The sequence below is a fragment of the Canis aureus genome, chromosome 2 (assembly GCF_053574225.1).
Source record: "Canis aureus isolate CA01 chromosome 2, VMU_Caureus_v.1.0, whole genome shotgun sequence".
Lineage (NCBI taxonomy): Eukaryota > Metazoa > Chordata > Mammalia > Carnivora > Canidae > Canis > Canis aureus.
This window is the reverse complement of record NC_135612.1, coordinates 1949455-1975620: the sequence shown is the minus strand read 5'-3', so window position 1 is coordinate 1975620 and position 26166 is coordinate 1949455.

Sequence of the window (26166 nt, the reverse complement as noted above, 5' to 3'; positions counted from 1 at the left end):
TGTGATTTTCCCACTACTCCCATCTCCAGCTTATTGTTTAATTTAACAAAATATTAATTGTGTGCACTACTTTCTTGGTGTTACTGACAGAGTAGGAGAAGGCATGTGTACGTGTGTGCATATGCACACACACTTCATGATTACAAAATTTCAGGGAAAATCAAATACATTCACAAGAATATTGCGAGTTCTACCAAAGGTACCTTGAATTAAACTTTCCCTGAGGTTACGCCTTTGTCACATTTCAGGAGTCATCTCTTCCTTGTCATTTCTGGTTGAGCTATACACACAAAAAAGAAACACTCTCCTGTTTGTTCAAGCTACCTTGTTCAAGAATTCAGATGCTTCCTTTTAAAACTGAATTAAACTGAAAAAAAATCCTGATTTTTTTAATAATGAATTTATTTTTCATTGGTGTTCAACTTGCCAACATACAGAATAACACCCAGTGCTCATCCCCTCAAGTGCCCCCCTCAGTGCCCGTCACCCATTCACCCCCACCCCCCACCCTCCTCCCCTTCCACCACCCCTAGTTCGTTTCCCAGAGTTAGGAGTCTTCATATTCTGTCTCCCTTTCTGATATTTCCTACCCATTTCTTCTCCCTTCCCTTATATTCCCTTTCACTATTATTTATATCCCCCAAATGAATGAGAACATATAATGTTTGTCCTTCTCTGATTGACTCATTTCACTCAGCATAATACCCTCCAGTTCCATCCACGTTGAAGCAAATGGTGGGTATTTGTCATTTCTAATGGCCGAGGAATATTCCATCGTATACATAAACCACATCTTCTTTATCCATTCATCTTTCAATGGACACTGAGGCTCCAAAATCCTGATTTTAAGGTGATTGTAATTCCCTTAAATCACACAGTCAAAGCTTAGCTTCTGTTTCTAAACTGATTAAACTACAGCTTTTACTCAGGTTTCTGAGTAAAAAAAATTAAATGGACTGGACTAGCTAGCTAATCAGCTGCTATTTATTTATTTATTTTTAAAGATTTTATTTATTTATTTATTCATGAGAGAGACAGGCAGAGGGAGAAGCAGGCTCCATGCAGGGAGCCTGACATGGGACTCAATCCTGGGTCTGTAGGATCACGTCCTGGGCTGAAGGCGGTGCTAAGCCACTGAGTCACCGGGGCTGCCCATCAGCTTTAAACCTTGCGGCCAAATAAATACACAAATACATAATCTATTCATTTATTCATTCATTCAGGAAACAATGAGAATCTACTTTGCACTATGTATTGTGCAAATCTTTATGGTTTCAACAGTTTACTAACAGACATGGGTCAACCTTCATGGAGGAGATTTTTGGTTTTCTTTTTAAGATTTTGTTTATATGTTTCAACAGTTTACTAACAGACATGGGTCAACCTTCATGAGGAGATTTTTGGTTTTCTTTTTAAGATTTTGTTTAAGATATAGAGCACAAGCAGGGGAAGGGGCAGAAGGAGAGGCAAGCAGACTCCCTGCTTGGTGGGGAGCCCAACACAGGCCTCTATCCCAGGACCCTGAGATCAGGACCTAAGCTGAAGTCAGATGTTTAACTGACCGAACCACCCAAGCGCCTCCACCTTCAAGGAGTTTGAATGAGTATTAAGAATATGGAAAGTAAGTAAAATATTGCAAGTAGTCTGGAATCTATTTTATAGAAACAAAAGTATAAATTAATAAAACCAAATATAATGTTCATTGCAAAACTAGTTGTAGGATCAAAACACAGATCAAAACTAGTTGTCTTATCTCAATCAAGCTGTACATCATGAAAAATCTAGTCGTTACAAAAATATAAATATATGAATCACTTGGAATCACCCATGACCCATGATTTGACTCAACAAAGCAGAAACAGTGAGATAAATGCTATAGTGACTAGAAAAACATGACTGGGAAAGACAGGTGTCATAGGACATTATTCCTTGAGGATTGATGATATCAAAATAATATTACTAAGAAATTTTCCTGCATATCATACTTTCAAAACTGAGATGAGCAGCACCCCCTATGATTTTATTTTCATTAAGATAAAATTCATGTAGTGGAATAATCATAATTTTACAATTCAGTGAATTTTAACAAATATATACACCTGAGTAACCAACATCCTAGTAAAGGTATAAGACATTTCCTTCATTCCAGACAGTTTTCTCATGCCCTCTTCTAGGCAAATTCTCCAACTTACAGAGGCAACCAGTGTAATCTTTTATCACCATAGGTTTGCAAGCATATAGATTGAAACACTCATTCTGTCCTCTTTTGTGTCTCTGTGCTTCCCTTAAGGGAACATAGCATTACATTAGCATTTTCATTATTTTTCCATGTTGCATGTATTAGTTTATTCTTTTTATTGCTGGAGAATATTCTATTACAATGATTATAGTGCAATTAGTTTATCCATTCTCCAAGTGAGGACTATTTGAATAAAGTTGCTATGAATATTTTTGTACAAATATTTTAAAACCTATATTTATTTTGAGTTGATACCTAGGAAGAATTGCTTGGTTCTAATAATATAAGGATTTCAGGGATCTATATTCTTGCCAATATTTGGTAAATTTTTTCTTTGGCCAAGTCTTTTGTTGTTTTTCATTTTTAACTATAGCCATTCTAGTGGGTATACAATGGCATCTCACTGTGGCTTTAATTTTCATATCCTTGACGACTATTAAGAACTTTTTTAAGTACTTACTGGTTTTTTAAATATCAATTTTATGAAGTATCTGTTCAAGAATTTTCCTGATTTGGGGAACGCCTGGGTGGCTCAGGGTTGAGTGTCTGCCTTTGGCTCAGATCATGAATGATCCTGGGGTCCTGGGATAGAATCTCACATCGGGCTCCCTGCAGGGAGCCTGCTTCTCCCTCTACATATGTCTCTGCCTCTGTGTCTCTCATGAACAAATAAATAAATTCTTTTTTTAAAAAAAGAATTGTGCTGATTCTTTAAATTGAGCTGTTTGTCTTATTTTTACAAGTTGTAACAGTACCTTATGCAGTTTGAATAAAAGACCCTCATCAAATATATTTATTATGAATACTTTCTCCTAGGACTTCTCACTTGCTTAAGAGTGTCTTTTGATGAGAGATACTTTTTTAATGTGAAAAAGCCAAATTTTATCTATTTTTCTTTTCTTTTTTTAAAGATTTATTTATTTATTTGAGAGAGAGAAAGAGAGTTGGAGGAGCAGGGGGAGAGAATCCTCAAGTAGACTCCCTGCTGAGAATGGAGCCTGACACAGGGCTCCATCCCATGATCCACAAGATCATGACCTGAGTTGAAACCAAGAGTCAGGTGCTCAACCAACTGAGCCACCTAGGCACCCCTATTTTTCTTTTATATCTCCTGCTTTTGACCACTCTAAAGTTGTGAAAATACTCTTTATTTTTGCTACAAGTTCTACATTTTTGGCTTTACATTTAGGTCCATGATACTTCCAAAATAAATATTTAAATATGCTATAAAATAGAAGTCAATATTAACTTCTAAAAAAAATTTTATAGAGTCATCTAGTTATTCCAGCATGATGTGCTGAAAAGATTTCCTTTCCATATGAAATGTCATTGGCATCTCTGCCAAAATTCAATTAACTCTATTTATCTGGACTCTGGATTCTATTCCATTGAGCTCTTTACCTTTTCTTTTGCCAAAATCACAGTGTCTTGATTACTGAACCTTCATAGTAACTCTTGATTGCAGATATTGTAAATCATCAAAATTTCTTATTCTTTCACAAGATCAATTTGACTATTCTAGTTCCTATGCATTTCCATACACTTTTTAAAAACAGCTTGCCAACTTCCACAAAAACCTGATTGATAAGATTTCTAGTGGGGTTATGTTCAATTGGTTGATAAGTTTTGAAGAATTGACCTCTTCACAAACTTGAACTTTCCATGAACATGGTATATCTTTCCATTTATTTGGAACCTCTTTGATTTATCTCCATAATGTTTTGTAGTTTTTTAGTGTGGTGCATTTATTCTGGTTGGTATTTGCTGAGTTTCTTGGATTGTTAAGTTAGTGTTTGTGAGCATATTTGATAACTTTGGGGCCACTATTTCTTCAATATTTTTTGCCTTATTTTTCTATCTCTTCTTTTTATGTAATTCAAATTACACCTAGATAAATAGTTTAATATTGTTTCAAAAGGTCAATTTTGAGGCTCTTAATTTTTTTTTCTTTGCTATTTGGGTTAGATAATTTCTACTGACTTATCTTAAAGTTCACTGATCCTTATCTATAATACGTAAACTTCTTTTAAGTCCACCCAGTAAGATGGGTGATATGATAGTTTCATTTAGATATTATAATTCTTGTTTTTAAATTTTCCATTTATTTTTTATTGTTATAATTTTTCTGCTAGGATTCCATAACTTCATATATTAGATTCTTAAAAGCATTATTACTTTTTTGAAATTTCTGTGTGCTAATTTCAACATTAAAGACATCTTAATTGCATCTACTTCCTGCTTTTAATCTTGGTTACAGGATCCATTTTCCTGGTACTTGCCATGTACAGTAATTTTTATTGTACTACAGATAATGTGAGAATACATCATAGGGAGTGTGGATTGATTTCTTCCATAAACAGTGTTGGTTTAGATGTGGCAAGTGGTAAAAGTATTGGCAAGTCATCCTGTTTCTATTAATCTCAGCTTTTGGCATGTAGTTCTTAGAGCACAACTATTTTGGGATCTTGTTGTGGACTGAATTATGTCCTCCTCAAAATTTACATGTTAAAGCCCTAGCCCCTAATATGGCTTGGAGAGATAGACTTTAAGGAGGTAATTAAGGTTAGATGAGGTCATAATGGTGAGGCCCTAATCTAATAGGTATAGTGTTATTATAAGAAGAAGGAGAAACACAGGGTTGCATCCATGCAGAAGAAAGATCTTGTGAATATACAGCAAAAAAAGTCAGTCATCTACAAGTTAGGAAGAGAGTTTTCACCAGAAACCAATGCTGCAGGCACACTGAGCTTATACTTCCAGCTTCTAGAACTGTAAGAAAGTCAATTTATTTTGGTTAAGCCTCTAGCATGTACTATTTTGTTATAACAGCCCAAGCAGACTAATAAGGTCTCAGTTGAATGCTCAATGAACTTAGTGAGGTCTCTCTGCTCTGACTGATTGAATACTCAGACTTTATCAGCATTGTATGACTTTAAGCTCTCTGCCTAAACATTAGCCACTCTGCTAGACTTTATGGAGTCTTGTGTGCATGCACAGCTTAGCTCTCAGCAGAAGGCCCAAGGGCCACAAAGACTTTTGGGATTCACTTCATCCAAATATGCCTTCCAAATCCACTTGGAAACAAAGATCAGAGCCACACATCATTACATATCCAGTCTTGCCAAGAGGGGATCACAGCAGCTCCTCCATTATTTTCCTCCAGGTTCTTTCCATTCTGCCAATGCTCTAATCATGGCATTCTCCGGCAGGTAGGGAGTGGAGTGGAGAGCAAGGTGATGCATCTGACCCTGAGCACTCCCCAATGCTATGTTGAAGACTTTTCTTATCATGACAGTTCCAAATGGGCCCAGAGCAAACCAGGCTTCAGCTTGCAGCACCACACCTGAATTAATTCTCCTGCCAAGAAGTCATGCTCCTTCCTGATTCCAGAGAAGAAAGAACTAGACTCTTTTCAAAGAGATTGTTACAAATGCTCTGCTGGCAGTCAAATTATTGACATCCAGGCTGCTGCTAAACTAACCACATCTCTAGCCAAGTGTATGCCAGGGAACCAGTGAGAAACAAAATAAGAGAAATGAACAGTTTAGGGTTTACTTAGCAGGAGGAGTCATATTTAATAAGACAGGGGGAAAAAAAGAGCAATTCCTGATAAGCTAGTCTTTGTTTCCAAAATCCTTTAGAAACCTTGCTGCCTACAAAAATACGCCACAAATATTGGATGATGAAATAAGTAATGGGTGGAGAGTAGGTTCTGCTGGGTTCTCTCAGGGCTCTACAATCCTCTAGTGGCATAATCTCAGACATTTTACCTTCTTCCTCTTGACTCAGTTTTCACATCTGTAGCATGAAGATATTAGATGAGATTTTCTCTGTGTCTTCTTCAAAGTCTCAGATCCTTTTTTCTAAAGAAATGTTTTATGATTCATACTTATTTGAATGATATCTCTTTCTATTTTTGACTAGCATTTTCTATTATATTGAAGGAGAATAAAGAATAATATCACATATGAATGCAGACAAATTACTGTCGCCTAATGCATGGTAAAGCACCAATTGGTCCAAAAACATTTATTTTTCAGGAATTGAATCTTAGAATGCAGAATTGAAAGAAAAATTTTAAATCATGTAGTCCAACCTCTTCATCTTACAGGTAAAAAAATATATATAGTATGAAGAAGTGGAGATATCTTCCCAACACTGACTGGCTTGTTAGATAAAGGATTAGTACAAAAACCCAGGATATCTGAATGCCTAGTTGTGTGGTTGCTGCACAACTTATCTCTGAGGAAGACTCTATCAGTTCCATCCTGGATACAAAGATGAATCAGACATGGCTTATAATTTATAGACAGAAAGAATCAGATAAAAAAATTAAAGGAGGAAATAAAGTGGATTATAAAAAAAATGGCACACCAACAGTAAATAGTTCCTGTGGACGCACAGAGGTGGGTAAGATTCATCATCCCTGTCAAAGGTCTGGAATATGATATCTCTGAATGAAGTCCACCTGTCCAGAAAAATCACCTACTATTAATACTACTTTAGCCATCTAGTTTTTCAAGTCAGTGCCAACAGATTGATTCATATCTCTTCCAGGGTTCTCTGCTTAGTGATTCCTGCTGGTGAAAGGAAAGGAAACTAGTCTCCATGGTGAAGCTAAAGTGAAAAACTAGAAACTAAAGTGAAAGCTGCGCTGTAGAAAGGATAGATGAGAGGATACTGGCAATGATATGAACAGGCAAACGGCAGTTTCATTAAGTGTAGTATTCCAGATGCTCCGAAGTGGTGCCCATTTTGCTACCAGAAGCAATCCATTCTTTATACTCTACGCATTTACTTTTTCTCTTCTCAGAGACCTTTGGCACTATCCTGTTTGCAATTTCCCTGGATTAATCCAACGAATCATGGCTAGGGATCTGTTTGGCTCTGAGAAGAGGTTTATGAAGCAAGGAGGACTCCCTAACTTCAGGACCACAAGACTGCTGCAGAATCACCTACATTTGCTTACATTCAGGTGAGTTTTGCTTTGCTTTATCTGGGACATCACACTTCATAAAATGCCCCATGAATGGTTTGGAACTCATGTACCTGGAGACAGTGGTATAGAAGGGTTCATGGTTCCCTTTTTGCCATTTGGTTTCAGTCTGGTTCAAACTTGCAGTAGTCTCTAAGTTGTTTTATCATAGCTAAGTCCCTGCCCAGTGCAGAGCTAATTGAGGTGGTCTAGGTACTTCTCCTTGGGCAACCTAAAGTCTGTTTTTTGCAGTCTTCATATTTGATCCAAATGGAAATCTACACCCACTGCATATAATATAGTATGATATGAAATAATACAATATAATAAATATTTGGAATGTATGAAACTTGGAAAAATCCAAACTGTTCTTTTTATTCCCACCCACACCCCTCACCCACTTCTTAGCCATCCCTCATTTGCTCCCCTCTACACATTTTGCAACCTATTCAGTAAATTTCTACTCATTGAATCTGAAGGAGAAGAATATATTGTGTTATTGATGTGATGGCCTGGGTTGACTCTCAGCTTAGTACATGGGCCTGACCCCGTAGTCATCTTTATTTAAATCTGATGGAAGCCTTTGATACTCAGTTTCCCCACTTCTGAAAGGCTTACTCCCTGATTAATAATATTTTCCTGAGAGGACTGAGGTATTCTATGTTCATACTAAACATTTTCCCTCACTAGAAAAAACACATTCACTTCACAAACACATCCTTACTTCTAAGCCAGAACTTTTCAGAGTATACTCCTGCATATAATTACCTACAATATTAAGTCCCTTATAATACTAAATACATTCCCTGGGGGTTGAGATGACCATTGGTAATATCACCTTTGTAAGGAAACAATTAAAATAAGTAAGTTATACATTTATGGTTAGGAGGATGACTGATGATTATGCCTACACTAAATTAACTTCTAACATCCTCTTTTTCCCTTACTGATAGATAAGTTGGCAATGTACTGTCAATGATTTTAAATTTATATACAGAAAAAAAATTACACATTCAATTTGGCCACAAAACTTGCCTATATAATGAAACATAAGTGAAGGAGCCAATGATTTCTGGGGTATTTTTTTAACCCACAATATCAGATATAGGTTGAAAAAATAAACAATGTATATCCAAATACTTCTAAAATTTAAATTGATCTTAGAAATACCTCTGGTTTAAACAACCTGAAAATAGATCCTTTCTCCACTTCTGACAACAATAATTTTATTTTTTATAACCAGTAATTTTTACTTGCTGAAGAACAATGGTCTTCTGTTCCACTCCAAAAATCCCTCCCAACACCTATTCTGTTTTCACCCATCCCAAAAGACAAGGTAGTGATTTCAACATTCCCTTGGAAAATATGTAAATTGCTACAAATCCTCTAAAGGGCAATCATACCACATCTATTAAATAAAACACCCATTCCATATGACTAAGCATAAAGTATTTGCCTTACTAGCTATCCACCCTAGAGAAACACCATCATAATATAGACAAAGATATTTGTCCAAGAATATCTGATTATAGCTTTATGCGTAACAACAAAAATTGGAAAGAACCTCTTAGATCTGAGCTTGAATGGTATCAGTGGAGGTAGTGAGAAGTGAATGAATACTAGGACTTCATCAAGATAAACAGCTTTTGCACAGCAAAGGGTACAGTCAACAAAACTCAAAGACAACCTACAGATGGGAGAAGATATTTGCAAATGACCTATCAGATAAAGGGCAAGTTTCCAAGATCTATAAAGAACTTATTAAACTCAACAGCAAAGAAACAAACAATCCAATCATGAAATGGGCAAAAGACACGAACAGAAATCTCACAGAGGAAGATATACACATGGCCAACAAGCACATGAGAAAATGCTCTGCATCACTTGCCATCAGGGAAATACAAATCAAAACCACAATGAGATCCCACCTCACCCCAGTGAGAATGGGGAAAATTAACAAGGCAGGAAATCACAAATGTTGGAGAGGACGCTGAGAAAAGGGAACCCTCTTACACTGTTGGTGGGAATGTGATCTGGTGCAGCCACTCTGGAAAACTGTGTGGAGGTTCCTCAAACAGTTAAAAATAGACCTGCCCTACGACCCAGCAATTGCACTGCTGGGGATTTACCCCAAAGATACAGATGCAGTGACACGCCGGGACACCTGCACCCCGATGTTTCCAGCAGCAATGTCCACAATAGCCAAACTGTGGAAGGAGCCTCGGTGTCCATCGAAAGATGAATGGATAAAGAAGATGTGGTTTATGTATACAATGGAATATTCCTCAGCCATTAGAAATGACAAATACCCACCATTTGCTTCAATGTGGATGGAACTGGAGGGTATTATGCTGAGTGAAATAAGTCAATCAGAGAAGGACAAACATTATATGGTCTCATTCGTTTGGGGAATATAAATAATAGTGAAAGGGAATAAAGGGGAAAGGAGAAAAAAATAAGTGGGAAATATCAGAGAGGGAGACAGAACATGAGAGACTCCTAACTCTGGGAAATGAACTAGGGGTGGTGGAAGGGGAGGAGGGTGGGGGGTTGGGGTGACTGGGTGGCGGGCACTGAGGGGGGCACTTGACAGGATGAGCACTGGGTTTTAGACTATATGTTGGCAAATTGAACACCAATAAAAAATAAATTTATTATTTAAAAAAAAGAAGTGAATGAATATGACACAGGCCTAGTTAACAGGATGTGTTGACTGATGAGATGAGAGTGGGAGACAAAGCACACAGCCTTGGAAGTCTCAAAGACCTTGGTCCCAAGAAACCTGGAAGAATAAAATTCCTATTTACTAAGATGAGGAAATCTGTGGTTAAAGCTACTTTGAGTGGTAGTGGTAGATGAAGGAATCAAGAGCTAGTTTTTAGTGAAGTTTTAGGTGCCTATTAGATTTATATACAAAGAGTCAAGTAGATAACTGGGTATATAAGTCTGGAGTTCAAAAGAGAAGTCTAGGCTAATGGCATAAATTGGGGAGTAATCAAATAGACAATATTTATAGACATAAGATTGGGTGAGTTCATCTAGGGATTGAATATAGAGAAGAATCTCAGAATTTAGAAGACAGGAAGATAAGCAGAATCAAACAGGAAGGGAAAAGGGCAAGAACTAAACTGGAAATCCAGGACAGGTTGTCACCTGAGAAGGCAAGTGAAAGAACAAGGTGCAATAAGAAAGTGATCAATTGTGTTAAAACGTGAAAATGCTAAAATGGTGTCAAATGCTGTGTTAAATTTTGAAAACAGCATTTGTGTTTAAGCCAAACTTTCAGAACATTGTAGTATATGTCAAAGCATTAAGGAGCAAACCTCAGTAATCTGTGTGGTTCATGGCCTTAGGAACCTCTGTTTGCAAAGCAAAGTGTGCTATTGGAATTTTATTGGGACACTTACAGAATTCGTATCTTATTTGAAGAAAAGACAGGTTTTCTTTTCACAGGTTTTCATGTGATTTTGGAACCAATTTGGTAACGACAGATTTAAGTTTCCAGTTCAGTTGTTCAGAATGGTTATATAAATGAAATTCTGATAGCTTGGAGCACGTCTAACATGAGTAAACCTGCTGCTTAAGTGAACTTTCAGTACCAGGTGGTATAGAGGTATTTTTGAAAGCCTCCCAATTTATCTGAATTGCATACCTGTTTGCACATGTCAATAGGCAGTTTGTACTTTTTCTTTTTTTTTTTTTAAGATTTTGATTCTATACCAACTACTCATTTGTTTATTACTACTGTAAAAAATTACAAAACTATGTAGTTTTAAATGGCACTATAAATTAATATTCTCCAATTATAGTTCAATTCTTAATGCTATCTGAGAATTCTCCTAGGTTTATCAGTTATTAGTTATTACTGCTGTTGTTTCTATTTTCTGTGGTCTCCGTTTGAGTCAAATCTTTAATCCCTCTAAACTTCCCAAATATTTCTCAAAATTAATAAAATCCATCTTATACAAACTCCCTCCCCCACAAAATCTACACATTTACATCCATACCATCCTTTCTCCCTTCTCTCCTGCTTGGGGAAATATCATCCATCTATATAAGGTGCACTGACAACGACATTCTAGACGCCCCCTCACTTAGAGACCTCCTTCGTCTACACTGTTATTTTTTTTCTGTATCTTCAAATTTTTCCACTTCAATGGTTTGTTCTCATTGATATTAAAAATATTTTTAAGTTTCTATGATCTTAAAACAAAAGCTAAAAAACAAATTTCCCCATGGCCCTACACCCTCCGCAGCTACTTCCCCGCCATTCTCCTTTCTTTGCAAATCAAAGTCTTAGCAACAATGATTCCACCTCCACTTCAAATCACTTTTCAGTCCACGACAGTTTACCTTCTGGTCCTGCCACCCCATAGAAATTTCTCATGCCTGAAACACCAGTGATTTTTCTTTGTTCCTAAACCCAATGCACATTTTCTTTTAATGTAATCGAACCCTTTAGATTACTTTATTTATTCGTTTGTTTGTTTTTCTTTTTTTTGGTTGTTTGTTTAGATGAAAGATTCCTGGGGCACATGGGTGGCTCAGTCAAGTGTCTGACTCTTAATTTTGGCAGTCATGATCTCAGGGTTGTGAGACTGAGCCATGTGATAGGCTCTGCACTGGGTGTGGAGCCTGCTTAAGATTCCCTTGTCTGCCTCTCCCTATAGTCCACTCCCTCCCACCCCTGCTGTCTGTCAAAAAAATAATAAAATAAAATAAAATAAAATAAAATAAAATAAAATAAATAAAAAAATAAAATAAATAAAATAAATAAATAACAACATAACATAAAATAAAATAAAATAAAATAAATAAAATAAAATAAAATAAAATAAAATAAAATAAAATAAAATAAAATAAAATAAAAAAGATTCCTATCCTTTGCCCTCTATGACATTACATTTGCTCCCTTGGTTTGCTTCCTCTCTCTTTGGCCATTTCTTCTCTATTTGAATCCTGTTCTGTCTTTCCTTTAAGTGCTGGTCTTTCTGAGGATCATGAGTCAAGTCTTCTTTTTAGTGCATTTAATACATTCTCCCTGAAAATGTACTTCCATACATTATCATGGTTTCAATTACAACACCATAGTGATATTTACCTTTTGGGCAAAAGCCAAACTAAAATCATGATTACTAATACTTATAATAATGCACAAACTTTATAAAAAGTGCTGAGTTAGAAGTCAGGAAATCATGATTCCAATCTTGTTTCTACTATTCATAACTAAAACAGGTCTTTAGGAAAGTAGTAGTAAGTTTCCCCTTTAAAGATTCTATTTTTAAAAAACAGTAATTAAAAGATTTCCTCTACTTAAAGACAAAGTGGTTTTGAAATAGAGTAAGATTATTAAAGAGTAGTGAAAAGTAGATAGAAGAGTATGAATATAGATGATATTTTATGATTATATATAAATTTGTCCATATATACCAATGATTTTGTGCACATGTATATTGGCTCATTGGGTTAAGCATCTGCCTTCAACTCAAGTCATGATTCTGGGGTCCTGAGTTCAAGTCCCTGAGGCTCAGTGGGGAGTCTGCTTCTCCCTCTCCCTTTGCTGCCCCCCATGTTTGCTTGCTTGCTCGCTTGCGCTCTCTTTCTGTCTCAATTAAATAAGTAAAAGTCTTTTTTAAAATGTGATTCATCAAATGGGACATTACTGTTCTGCTTAGACTGCTTGAAATACATATTTTTCTAAACTCAATGGGGGTTTATTTTATTCCCCATGTGCCTAGAACATAATATATTTTAGAGAGCTATGAGGTAGTTATTATATTTTCAATAAACTACAGTTAAGATATATTAAATAATTTGTCTAAAATCACACCTGTAGTAAATGTCAGAAGTATAATTGGACACAAAACTTATTTTTTAAAAAGCCCTCTTTCAACTCCTACCACATTATCAGTCTTCAGTCCTGCTTTCAAGACATATCTACTTTTAATCATTTTAGGAATAGAATGATATGGCTTCAGATATTTTTATAAAATAAGAACATGATAAATATCTGAAATATCTATATTTTGAAAGAACATAGATGAAACCATATAAGGCCTGATGAAAACAAAAATCCAGCAGTAAACTGTGTGTCTGTGTATGTATGTGTTTAATACCTTTATCCCTAGGTTGAACCAAGTTTATTAATAGATTTTTTTATCTGCTTTATAACACTTTACCAACAGGAGCTTAACAACTCTACTTTTTTTTTAAGTTAGACTAAGACATATGTGGAGAGAGGAAGGTAAAAAAACACTGTGGCAATTTCCAGAAATTTCAAACAAACTTGACATAGAGAAAATAACACCACTCCTGAATGACTCATTCTAATGGCTGAATACATCATGTGCATTGGATAGTTACAAAACTCTCCATTTTCTTACATCTGATTAGAGATAGGGATTGTCAAAGAATCACTAGAGTGAAGCTACTGGAAGGAAGTGAACTACAGAATTAGAATGTGGTAGTTAGAGAGTAAGGCACTGAAATTCAGAACAGGGAGATAGTGCTGTTGTCTCAGGGACATTTGTTTCTAGTTTGTTTTCCTGGTGATTGTCATCAAATTTATACCTTAGATAGTTATGCCTCCATTACTTCATTTATTCAATTTTTAACACTATCTAGGGGTGCTAGATATTGGCTCAGTTGGTTAAGCATCTGCTTTCAGCTCAAGTCATGATCCCAGGGTCCTGGGATGAAGCCTCCAGACAGGCTCCCTGCTCAGTGGGGCATCTGCTTCTCTGTCTCCTGCTCCCCCTGCTTGTGCTCTCTGTCAAATAAATAAATTAAATCTTTCAAAAAAGAACCAATATCTATTGACTTTCTCTTGGGAATGTTGGAATACTTTAGCTCATTTATACTGTTTTTCACTTAATTTTCCCTACTTCTATATTTTAATTATTATTTTATTCAGTGGCATAGTAAATTAGAAGTTAATTTTTTTGCTTATACCATTCAGATGTGAGGTGATTTCCCTCCATTCATGGTAGGGGCCTTCAGTTTTATGGCTATATCATCCCAGAGATCTTCACTGTCCTCTGCATGAAACCAGTAGGAGTGTAGATTTTAACCAAAATTGAACATATGATTGCTTAATAGGATACAGTATAAAATGCATTCTTTTACCTGATTATGGAAAAGAAGTCATTTGGACTTTTTTTTTTTTAATACCAGCCAAGTAAATCTGACTGAAATTTGTTAAAATTATTGATCTTTCAGTTATTTGGGCCCTTTCAAAGAGCTATAAGGGACTTAAAATTGATCTGTAAGAGTAATATGGGAATGAAGTAACTTGATTAGATAAATTTTGATCTAAGTTATGAAATTCAGGCCACATCTCCCTAGTCTCAGAAATTTCAACTCTTATTTGCTTAAGATAACATAAAAGTTCTATAAATGATCCTTACTGTCCTTCTTCCTTAAACAACTTAATTTTAAACATAAATTACAGCTGTATACCCCAACAAAAATATAATATCTTTAAGCAATTGGACAATTCAATTTGTCGTGTAAGAAGACAAGTGCCTGACTCCAACTTTTCCACAGTAAAGACAAAGGTAAAAACTAATATTGAGAGTCAAACACTATGACATGTAATAATGAATATAATGGAAAAATAGTGATAATAGAATAGAATACTGAATATAATTTTAAAAATGAAGATTTTACTGTGTTGCTGAGAGTTATTAAAGCTCCTGAATCCATATACTAAAATGTCTGATTTTTGATGTGTTTTTCTAACTTTGTTTTCTTTACGTTTAATTTAAATTCCAGTTAGTTAACTACAGTGTAATTAGTTTCAGGTGTACAATATAGTGATTCTACACTTCCATACATCAGCTGGTGCACTTGTGATGAGCACTAACTAACCCATAGCCCCACCCACCTTCTTCTGGTAACCATCAGTGTTTTCTCTATAGTTAAGAGTCTGTTGGGGCTCCTGGGTGGCTCAGTCAGTTAAGCAACTGACTTTTGGGTTCAGCTCAGGTCAAGATTTCAGGGTCCTGAGATTGAGCCAGCATCGGCAGGGAGTCTGCTTACTCTCTCCCTTTGCCCCTCCCCACACTCTCTCTCAAATAAACAAATCTAAAAAAAAAAAAAAAAAAAAAAAGTCTCTTTCTTGGTTTGTCTCTCTCTCTCTTTTCCCCTTTGTTCATTTGTTTTGTTTCTTAAACTCCACATGTGAGTGAAATCATATGGTATTTGTGTTTCTCTGAGGGGCTTATTTCACTTAGCATTATACCCTCTGGCTCCATCCATGTTGTTGCAAATGGAAAGGTTTCATTCTCTTTTATGGCCAATAACATTCCATACACACACACACACACACACACACACACCCTATTTATCTGTTCATCAATCAATGGACACTTGTATTGCTTCTATATCTTGCTATTGTAAATAATCCTGCTATAAACATAGGGGTGCATATATTAATATCTTTGTATTCCTTGGGTAAATACCCAGTAGTACTATTGCTGAGTCATAGGGTAGTCCTATTTTTATCTTTTTGAAGACCCTCCATACTGTTTTCCATAGTGGCTACACCAGTTTGTATTCCCACCAACAGTATAGGAGTGTTCCTTTTTCTCCACATCTTTGCCAGCACCTATTGTTGTTTTTGATGTTAGCCATTCGGACAGGTGTGAGGTGATCCCTCATTGTAGTTTTGATCTGTATTTCCCTGATGATAAGTGGCAATGAGCATCTTTTCAAGTGTCTATTGACCATCTGTATGTCTTCTTTGGAGAAACGTCAGGTCATGTCTTCTGCCCATTTTTAAATTGGGTTGTCTTTGGGGTGTTGAGTTTTATGAGTTCTTTACATATTTTGGATACAAGCCCTTTATCAGATATGTCATTTGCAAATATATAAAATGTCTGATTTTGAATTCCAGCTTTGCTATTACTAGCTGTGTATCCTTAGGCAAATTACTTAACAGCTCCGACCTCAGCACCCTCATCTTTAAAATGGGGATGATGATAATGATGATACCTAAGTCATAAATCTATTGAGATGATTGTAGGAGGTAATAAAAGTAATTACTTAAAGCAATGCCTGGAATATGATGAATACACAATAAATAACAGCTAATTATGATGAGGATGAGGATGATTATGATATCAATCTCACTAAATGTTACAGTTCTAAATGTTTAGTATATTAATAAAGTTTTAGAAATTTGGATATCTTTTAAATTTAATTGATATTCAAGTGTTGGGGGTCTAGAAGCAGAATTGTTGCGGTGACATGCAGTATCAGTCTTAGATTCTAGTTTATTTCCCTATAATACATATTAGGACATGATTTTTAATAATTATGTCTCATAACAAACTTCAGATGAGCTAGAAATTGTACCGTAAAGAGGTTCCAATGATGTCAGACTATCAGACAAAATATAGCATTAGAACTCTAAAGTTTCCTTCAGAAAAACGTTTCTTGGAAGCATCCTATCATCTTGCCAGCATGATGATATCATTAACTAGTAACCGAAACTTCTTTGTAGCACCTAAGTCCTTTGACCTTCTTATTGGCACTTAGCTTTGTAGTGCCAAAGAATACAAATTATTGCCATGCAAAAAACATAAACTACTACCTACAACCTGTTGCTGCATGTGAGAAAAACTCCCCAACAATTCTGTCTACACAATTAAGATATCATAAATTGTTTGGTTGAGCTGGCATAAATTTCACAGTGTACAAGGAGTAGAATGCCATATAAGGAAAAACTTGGCAAATTTCTTCAATTACTGGCATTAAGGGAGTGATGATTATACAAATATATCTGGAATTAAAGGTTTAAGCACCAAGTCATTACATCACTACTGTAAAAATTGTCTGATTAGAACATTTAATCTGACTTTATGTAAGTGCTTAAGAATATAAAAACTAAAGTATGATTCGGATCCAATGGACATTCAAATCAAATGATCTGTGGTCAACAGTAATCCCCAAGGCAAGGATGTCTTTCTCAATGACGATTTTTAAAGAGGTGTATCCTTGATTCTTTTAAGAAGCCATGTCTTCTGTTTCTAAATTTACCAAGACATTTTAGTTGATGGGTATTTCCTATCTATAGTAATTTTTGGATCAATTAATTCCATTTGCTTATTATATGAGACAAATAGCACTTACTTCTATTAGTCAAATTTTATCTCATTTACCTTTCAAATGCTCTTTCTTTGAGTCATCCAAAAAAGTTTCTGTTCATCTTATTTATCTTAATTGAGGTGTCAAAGTTTCTGGTCTTAATACCCTTCTCAGGCTATGGCTACGGCACCAGTCCATTTACCATCAAAATTGGGCAAGACAGTATGAAGAGGAATTCAAGCAGATTATGTAGCCACAAAACATATTCTTCCTCATTCTCACTGTGTAAAAGTACTTCTATTTCAGGGTCAATATTTCAATGTCAATTGCCTCTGCTTGCATGGTGTCTCCTTTAATTGCCAACTTTCTTGGTCAGCAGCCTGAAGTGTCAATGAGGCATTGGATCTGCATCTTACTCTGAAATAATTCAGGGGAAAAAATTCTTCTTTTTTCTCTTTTCTATTCTGTAAAGTTGTGATTGTTTCATATATCTATAGTTAGATTGATAGTTACACACATGTACATATATGTGTGTATATGTATTAATATTAACTATTAATAATTGATATTAAAATCAAATATACATGTCTTGAAGCCTTGTTTATCTTTTGAGAGTTTAAATTGTTATTTCTCCCTCTATATTTGTGTAAGCTTGTTAATATTTACATAAAATTGTTAATATTTTCCTTAATATTTACATAAAATTGTTACATAAACTACTACCTACAATATTTACATAAAATTGTTATTATGTGATAGAATTCACCAGTAAAACTATCTGAACCTGGAAGTTACTACTGAGTACGATTATTGGTTTTGAATTCAATTCCTTTCTTTCTTCTCCATTGAATTCAATTTTTCAAAAATAGGTATAGAGCTATTTAGATTGTATATTTCATATTGTATCAGTTTTCATAGTTGTTTCTCAAGAACTATGCCCAATTCATCTTAGTTTTCAAATATTTTGGCTGAAAGTTGTTTATATAATTTATTACCTTTTTTAAATTTCTGCAGTGATATCCCTTTATTTATTCATGATATTTCTAATTTGTTTTTTTTAAGATTTTATTTATTTATTCATGAGAGACATAGAGAGAGAGAGAAAGATTGAGAGAGAGAAAGAGAGAGAGAGAGGCAGAGACACAGGCAGAGAGAGAAGCAGGCTCCATGCAGGGAGCCCCATGTAGAACTTGACCCTGGGATTCCGAGATCACACCCTGAGCCAAAGGCAGATGCTCAACTGCTGAGCCACCCAGGCATCCCATGATATTTCTAATTTGTACCTTTTCTCTGTGTTAGTAAAGTTTTAACCACAAAACAAAACCACTATGAATATCATAGAATAAATTATTTATTCCCCAAGGCAATCGTAAGAGATTGGAGAAAGGTCTATTAGTGGGTCAGAGAAAGCTCATTAAGGAGCTGAGTCAACCCTCCTGAAGAACTGTCTTAATTAGATAATTTGGGTCTGGCAAGAGAATTTAGGGAATCAGGCACGTCTAGCTGCCAGATCTGATGACCCTCAGAAAGTAAAGGCTGCTGCTTCACTTTTGTCTTCCAAATTTTGTGTAAAATTCTCAGGTAGCCAACTCTAACTCAAAGTAGATTAATTACATCAGATCATTGTCATCATAAAAAAAGGAGGGGGGGACAGTACCTTGCTCTCATTGGAATGGATATTTACTCTAGAAAGCATTCAGCAACTGAAATATGGCAATGAGCCCATGCTGAGGGAACTTATTTGTCTTATCATGTTCTTTGTCACTCTAAAGCAGATGACCTGAGTCAACAGTGAAACCCATCTTTAATGTTACATTTACTCATTTGAAGTAGCCCATCTTACTTCTCTGGCTGTTTATGAGATTTTTCTATTTTTTGCTTTCAGCAATTGCACATTATATTTCTAGGTGTGATTTCTTTTTATTTGCTTTGCTTTGTATTTTTGGCCTCTGAATTTGCATATTGATATCTTCTATCATTATTAGGAATTCAACAATCATTATCTCTTTAAATAGTGCCTCTTCCCCATACCTTTTCTTCTATACCTCTTGGACTTCAATTAAATATATATGAGATCTTTATATTTTATCTTCTATGTTTTTTGCTCTCCCTCTCCTATTTCCTATCTTTTTTTTCTCTCATTATAGCATTTTTCATAGTGTCTTCTTGATTCTGTTGTTGATTGCTAATGTTCGTATTCCTCATGTATTTCCGAAAGTCCTCTTAAATCTATTATGGAACAAAGTGAAATAAACTACATAATTCTCCACATTTCCATGTTTCACAATATCTTCCAAGTTATTATTGCTTTCCTCTATATTTCTGTGAATTTTAACTGAAAAGTAGACAAGGACAAAGAGGCAGCAGCTTAAAAAACAGCAGTGTCAGCTTACTCATACACATAAGTATGTGAAGAAAAGCAAAACAGATCAGAAATGGAAAAAAAGGAAGCAGTAATTTGAAATATGGCTCATTTTTTAGTAACTTTGTTCACTTTGAGTAAATACTCATTAATATGAGTAGGGCAGTAAAACGAAAAAAAAAGATCAGGAAAGAATAACTGAAAACACAGCAATTTTATCTTAGTATATAGTGAGTGATATAGATTTTACATAACTGTTCAACGTAATCAAGTCAGAAAAAATATTACAATGAGTGTTTTGTTTTTAAAATTTTACTCACAATTACAGTATCTGTGATGGTTTATGTCGTGCATTCCTCATTTCCTGCCACGTGCTTATTTGAATCATCAACAATTTACTGCTACCTTCAACAATAGGAGTAAGCGGGTGATAGCACACTGAACATAGTGTATCATGATATAAACACTTTCAACAGATAATAATGATGCAAGAATGTGTTTTCTTAAATTACTATATCAGATACTTCACATTAAAAATTGGTAACGTGCTTGAGGCATGTCTTCATGAGCACCAAGAAAAAAAGAGCTTTCTTCCTCACGTTGCCTTCAGCATTTTCCCCTCATATTAAAGCAAAATTAAAAAATATATAAAATAAAATAAAAATAAAGCAAAATAATAAAGTGGTTAAATGTACTTTTTAGACTGACTGAAATGGGTAGGTGTTTAAAATCTATTGTTTACTATCCATATTATTTCACCTCTTTAAGCACTAGCTTCTTAACTGGCAAAATGAAAATAAAATGTTCACTTACGTTATATATTTCATTGTATTCCCCTAATGAGAAAATGCACATAAAACACTTAGCAAGAGTCCTCGGCACCTAGTAAATGTCGCAAAAATTATAAGCTATCACTATAATCTCCTGCGGTGATTGCTTCCACGTAAGGATACACCTATATGAAAGGAAAAACTGAATTTTATTCACGGTAAAGGAGATTAGGGAGCACAAGGATCTCCAAGGTTACAAATGTTATGAAGTCCCTGAATATCTAAGAATGTCACATGCTCAGGGTTACAAGAAGACCTAGACCTACCTCATACCACACCTGAATCTGTTCCCCAACCCAACAGTTTCATTCAGGGCTGCACAATACTTGAGCTTCCACATAAAACAAAACAAAAAACAAAACAAAACAAAACAAAACAATCATGGGGGGAAAATAGAGGCAAACCAAGGAAAGAGACTCTTAACCATAGAGAACAAACTGATAGTTACGGATGGGGGGTGGTGGTGGTGGTGGAGCGGGTAAGTAGGTTAAATAGGTTATGGGTATTAAGAGGGCACTTACTGTGATGAGCAACAGGAGTTGTATGCAAGTGTTGCATCACTAAATTGTACACCTGAAACTGATATTACATCGTAGATTAACTGGGCTTGAAATGAAAAATTTTTTAAAAAGGAAGTATATGGGGCACCTGGGTGGCTCAGTCAGCTAAGCACCTGCCTTTGGCTCAGGTCATCTCAGGGTCCTAGGATCGAGCTCCGTGTTGGGCTCCCTGCTCAGTGGGAAATCTGCTTCTCCCTCTCCCTTCCCCTCCCCCCGCTCATGCTCTCTTTCTCTCTCTCTATGTATCAAATAAATACATAAAATCATTCAATCTATAAAAAGAGCCATTTGCTTAGAAAAAAATAGAAGAGAGCAAATAGAAATTTCTAAAAATGCTTACCACAATGCAATCTAAGGATTTTTTTCTCATTAGTAGATTTATACCTCACCTTCAATTTTCTTAATATTTATATATTTCAAATTTATAAAAAGTAAGTTATACATGTGGAGGCAAGAGTATTATACATTTATAGATAGTGGAAATGACCACGTAGTTACACTGAACCCCCCAAAATATTTCACCATCAAAATAGAGGCTCATTACTTGTGAAAAATGAAGCAAATTTTAGTATTTAATTGTACTAATATAAAGATATTCCTCTTAAAGTAACAACTTAGAAAGGACATATATACAATATTAACTCCATAACGACTTCATAATTTCTTAAAGGAAACATTCTTGACTTCCAGTTAAAAGCTATCTATTAATGAAATTAACACCTCAGTATCCTCACTAAATGCTAATAAAAACAGCTATAACGAAAAATCAGAAAGCAAAACTAACTTAAACAAGAGAAATTAGTGAAATCAAACTATGCAGAGAGCTGCTGATAGCAGTAAAAATTGGAGAGAAAGCAACAAGGAGAATTTAATCTCTGTAGGCCTCGGGCAGGCACACAGTTCTCTGAAAATAAGTTTTACATTCTGAGGGACTGGACTAATTATCTCTTATTTGGAAAGTCAAGATTTGGGAGGGTAGGAAGCCTGAAAGTGCATTGTTGAGTCCCATTTGACTCCAAAGAAGGGCAGAAGCAAGATATACATAAAGGTGTGCCATCTTTGCAAAAAGTAGACTTTCAATGTGGAAATGTTGAGAATGCAACCAAAATGCATTCCATTCTTCAGCTGATTATTTTAGAAACAAATGCAAAACTCCATAGAAAGAACTCTTAAGATATAAGAATTCACTATCAGCCAGAAAGAATACCTGATCTTTGAGAGTGTAGATATACCCATAAGACAGTACTGTCCATAAAAGTATTCAAAAAAATTCAAGTATGTTGACTTACTCAATTCTTTAGCACCTCCTTCACACTATCCTTCAACAGATCATTGATCTATTAAGAATGGATGACATCTTAACATGACTATGAACAAGAAAGGAACCAGCAAGGAAAAGGGAAGAAGGCACATGTCAAAGGAAAGGACAATGAAGTGTATGAATCATAAAAATATACACACATAGTAGGTGAAAAATGCAAATACTTCCTTATAAAGTCAACATTCTCTCTGTAAACTGCTAAAATAAGAACTATAGAAGCTCTGTGAAGACATAGTAAGATTATTAAAAGCATTAAAAAATGGCTCAGAAAAGAATCTAAGTCAAACTATTTCACTTAAAGGATGTACTCAGTAACATTCTTATATACCACGTCAATGTACAAAAATAGGTTCCTCTAAACCAGCAATTAAATAATATAGTCTTCTTAATCATATATAGCACACTTATGAGAGAAATCTAACTGAAAATAACTGAAGCAAATCATTTAAATGTAGATATGGCATCTGAAAATGTATTGGAATATAAAAAAAGAATAAAATAAACAAATGAGAGATATGTTTATAAATGAGAAGACTTAAAAAAAATGAGAAGACTCAATATCATAATGATAGAAACTTTCACTAAATTTATCTTTCATTTTAATCAAATATTATTTTTGTAGAACATAAAATAATTCTAAATTTGATATGGGATGGTTTAAGCATCATGAATAATCAGAACAATTCTGAGTAAAAAGAGTATAAGAAAATAATGTATCCTATTGGATATCAAGTTATATTATAAAGTCATATTAATTTAAATAGTTTTGATGCAAGGTAGACAAATAGATCAAAATAGCCAATAGAAAGATATATATTATGTATATAAGAATATTCTTATAATAGATATAAGAATTTTGTAAATGAAATAGCACTGGAGTTCAATGAGATATAACATGAATTTATGGAAATTAATTAGATTCCCACTTTACACCATTCACAAAAATAGATTAAGTTAAAAGAATAGAATATTCAAAACCAAAAAGAAAGGAGCGCCTTGGTGGCTTAGTTGGTTGAGTGTCTGACACTTGTTCTCAGAACAGGTCTTGGTCTCAGGGTCATGAGTTCAAGCCTCACATTGGGAAAAACAAAAGAAAAAAGAAAACCAAAAAGGGAAATATATCAGATTATTTTTAGGAACTATAAGTAGGAATTTTTAAAGTAAGACTCAAACTTTACTGAATTCGTTGATTAGTCCCAACAGTTTTTGGTTGACCTTCAGGATTTCCTACATAGAAGATCATATCATCTGCAAATAAAGACAATTTTACTTCTTTCTTTATGATTTGGATCCCTTTTATTCCCCTATCTGCCCAATTGATCTAGCTAGGACTTCCAATACTATATCGAATATGAGGGGTGATAGTAGGTTCCCCTGTCTTGTCCTGATCTCAGAGGAAAAGCTTTCAATCTTTCACCATTAGTATGATATAGCTGTGGGTTTGTCATATAAGGCTTTTACTGTGTTGAAGCACATTCTTTTATACCCAATTTTTTGAAGGTTTTATAATGAAAGGATGTCATATTTTGTCTTTTCTGCATCTATTGAGATGGTCATATAATTTTTGTCTTTCAATTAATGTAGTGTATTACATTTATTGATTTGCATATGTTGAACTATCTTTGCATTGCAGAGATAAATCCCACTTGGTCATGGTGTATGTGCTGTTGAATTTGGGGAATGTAAACTGAACCACTACAGAAAACAGCCACTATACAAAACAGTATGGGGGCTTCTTAAAAAACTAAAAATAGAATGATCATATGATTCAACAATCCTACTTCTAGCTATATACCCAAAGGAAGTGAAAACAGGCTATTAGAAAGATATATGCACCCCCATATTCACTGCAGCATTATTCACAATAGCCGAGATATGGAAACAACCTAAGTGCCCATCAATGGATGAATGGATAAACTATTATACGTGTGTGTGTGTGTGTGTGTGTGTGAGAGAGAGAGAGAGAGAGAGAGAGAGAGAGAGAGAGAGAGGGAGGGAGAGAGAATGTTATTCAGCCATGAGGAAAAAAGAAATCCTGCCATTTGCAACAACAAGGATAAACCTTAAGGGCATTATGCTAAGTGAAATAAGTCAAAGAAAGAAAAATACTGAATGATCTCATTTATGTGTGAAATCTAAAAAAGGCTGAATTCATAGAAACAGAGAGTATGATGGTAGTTAGCAGGGGCTGAAGTGTGGAGGAATTGCGGGAATGTTGTAGTAGAAGCTGAATAAATTCGGAGACCTGATGTACAGCATTGTGGTTATAGTTTGAAGTTGCTAAAAGGCTAGATTTTAAATGTGTTCACCACGAAAAAGAAATAATAACTATGTGAGGTCATGGAGGTGTTAGCTAACATGATGGGGGGAATCATATTGTAATATGTAAATGTAGCAAATCAACATATTGTACACCTTAAATTCACACAGTTATGTCAATTATATATCCATTTTTTAAAAATCTCCAAATCATAAAAAAAGATCAATAAAATATGAGATTTCTATATGACAAACAATACCATAAATAAAACAAAAAAGCAAGCCATGGGATGCCTGGGTAGGACTCAGTTGGTTAAGCAGCCAACTTTTGATTTCAGCTCAGGTCATGACCTCAGGCTCATGAGATTAAGCCTCATGTCAGCCTGCTTAAGATTCTCTCCCTCTCTCTGCCCATCCTCACTCCTCTCTCTTTCTCTCCCTCTCTAATACAAAACAGAAAATGAAACAAAACAACAACGTTGTTGACACACAACGTACCATTACCTTCAGGTGTGCGACAGGGATTCGGCTTCTCTATAAATGATGCTATGCTTGCCACAAGTACATTTCACGAAAAGAAAAAAAAGAAGGGGATCCCTGGGGGGGCTCAGTGGTTTAGCACCTGCCTTCGGCCCAGGGTGTAATCCTGGGGTCCTAGGATCGAGTCCCACATTGGGCTCCCCGCAAGGAGCCTGCTTCTCCCTCTGCCTGTGTCTCTGCCTCTCTGTGTCTCTCATGAATAAATAAATAAATAATCTTTAAAAAGAAAAAAAAAGAAAAAGGCTAAATGGATGAGAACACTCCCTCTGTGGGTGAGCTCTGCAAATCTGAAAGCCACAGCGAAGTAAATCTCCCCAAGGAGCCTGCAGTCCTGGCAGGGTGTCACAGTTTCAGAAAATGCCTGATTTCTAGGGATGTTAGTGTCTTAGACTCCTGTAACCTGTTGGCTGACGTAGGTCACCAATATACATGTGCAAATATTTAAACATAAAATACAAAGTAGAGAAAAAAATTTAAATGACCTGATAGATCTCAAAAATCAAATGCAGGAAGAAACTGAAGAAACGTGAATGTTTTAAAACATGAAAATGTAAAAAGTATGTTACCGAGAAGTCAGGGAGAGGAGTCAACTCTTGTGTCTAAAGTAGTAACGTCACCATAAATATGTGAGCTACTTGTGTAATTTTTAATTTTCTGGTGGCCACATTAAAAAGAAACTGGCAAAATTAATTTTAGTGATATTTTTTGTTTAGCCCAACATACCCAAAATATTATCATTGCAGACCATATGATCATTATAAAAACTATGAATGAGTTATTTCACATTTTTTTCCTGAAAGTCTCTGAAATTGAATGTGAATTTTGCACGTAGAGCACATCACAAGCCACATTTCAAGTGCTCCCCAGCTCTCTGTGGCTAGTGCCTGCTTACTGTATACATAACAAAACAACTGTCTGAAAGATTACCTCAAGAAATCAAAGATTAAGCATATTATGGCAATTATAAAAACAAACACTAGATGATCTAAAA